The following is a 1,822-nucleotide window of genomic DNA, read 5'->3' as shown; positions in this document are numbered from 1 at the left end:
TGATAATTACTGGTGATTGGAATGCGAAAGTTAGAAACAAAGAAGAAGGATTGGTAGCTGGAAAATATGGCCTTGGTGATAGAAACAATGCCAGAGATCGAACGATAGAATTTTGCAAGACTAATGACTTCTTCATTGCAAATGCCTTTTTTCACCAACATAAACGGTGACTATACAAATGGATCTCGCCAGATGGAACACACAGGAACAAAATTGACTACATCTGTGGAAAGAGATGATGGAAAAGCTCAACTTCATCAGTCAGAACAAGGCCAGGGGCCGACTGTGGAACAGACCATCAATTGCTCATATGCAATTTCAAGCTGAAACTGAAGAAAATCAGAGCAAGTCCGCGAGAACCAAAATACGACCTTGGGTATATCCCACCTGAATTTAGAGATCATCTCAAGAACAGATTTGACACATTGAACACTAATGACCGAAGACCAGATGAGTTGCAGAATGACATCAAGAACATCATACATGAAGAAAGCAAGAGGTCATTAAAAAGACGGGAAAGAAAGAAAAGACCAAGAGGGATGTCAGAGAAGACTCTGAAACTTGCTCTTGAACATCGAGCAGCTAAAGCAAAAGGAAGAAATGATGAAGTAAATGACCTGAAAGGAAAATTTCAAAGGGCGGCTCGAGAAGACAAAGTAAAGTGTTATACTGACATGTGCAAAGAGCTGGAGATAGAAAACGAAAACGGAAGAACATGCTTGATGTTTCTCAAGCTGAAAAAACTGAAGAGAAAATTCAACCCTCGAGGTGCAATAGTGAAGGATTCTATGGGGAAAGTATTAAACGACTCAGGAAGCATCAAAAGAAGATGGAAGGAATACACAGAATCATTATACCACAAAGAATTAGTCGATGTTCAACCATTTCAAGAGGTAGCATATGATCAGGAATTGATGGTACTGAAGGAAGAAGTCCAAGATGCGCTGACGGCATTGGCTAAAATCAAGGCTCCAGGAACTGACAGAATATGGAGATGTTTCAATAAACGGATGCAGTGCTGGAGGTGCTCACTCGTCTATGCCAAGAAATATGAAAGACAGCTTCCTGGCCAACTGACTGGAAGAGATCCATATTTACGCCAATTCCCAAGAAAGCTGATCCAACTGAACGTGGAAATTATCGAACAGTATCATTAATATCACAAGCAAGTAAAATTTTGCTGAAGATCATTCAAGAGCAGCTGCAGCAATATATTGACAGGGAAATGCCAGAAATTCAGGCCAGATTCAGAAGAGGACATGGAACCACGGACATCATTGCTGATGTCAGATGGATCCTGGCTAAAAGCAGAGAATATCAGAAGGATGTTTGCCTGTGCTTTATTGACTACGCAAAGGCATTCGACTGTGTGGATCATAACAAATTATGGATAACATTGTGAAGAATGGGAATTCTGGAACACTTAATTGTGCTCATGAGGAACCCTTACATAGATAAGTGGCAGTAGTTTGGACAGAACAAGGGGATACTGAGTGGTTTAAAGTCAGGAAAGGTGTGCGTCAGGGTTGTATTCCTTCACCATACCTATTCAATCTGTATGCTGAGCAAATAATCTGAGAAGCTGGACTATATGAAGAAGAATGGGGCATCAGGATTGGAGGAAGACTCATTAACAATATGCGTTATGCAGATAACACAACCTTACTTGGTGAAAGTGAAGAAGACTTGAAGCACTTACTGATGAAGATCAAAGACCACAGCCTTCAGTATGGATTGCACCTCAACATAAAGAAAACAAAAATCTTCACAACTGGACCAATAAGCAACATAGTGATAAACGGAGAAAAGACTGCAGTTGTCA

This window comes from Loxodonta africana, chromosome 9 (assembly GCF_030014295.1).
Source record: "Loxodonta africana isolate mLoxAfr1 chromosome 9, mLoxAfr1.hap2, whole genome shotgun sequence".
NCBI classification, from domain to species: domain Eukaryota; kingdom Metazoa; phylum Chordata; class Mammalia; order Proboscidea; family Elephantidae; genus Loxodonta; species Loxodonta africana.
This window is presented reverse-complemented; position numbering follows the sequence as displayed.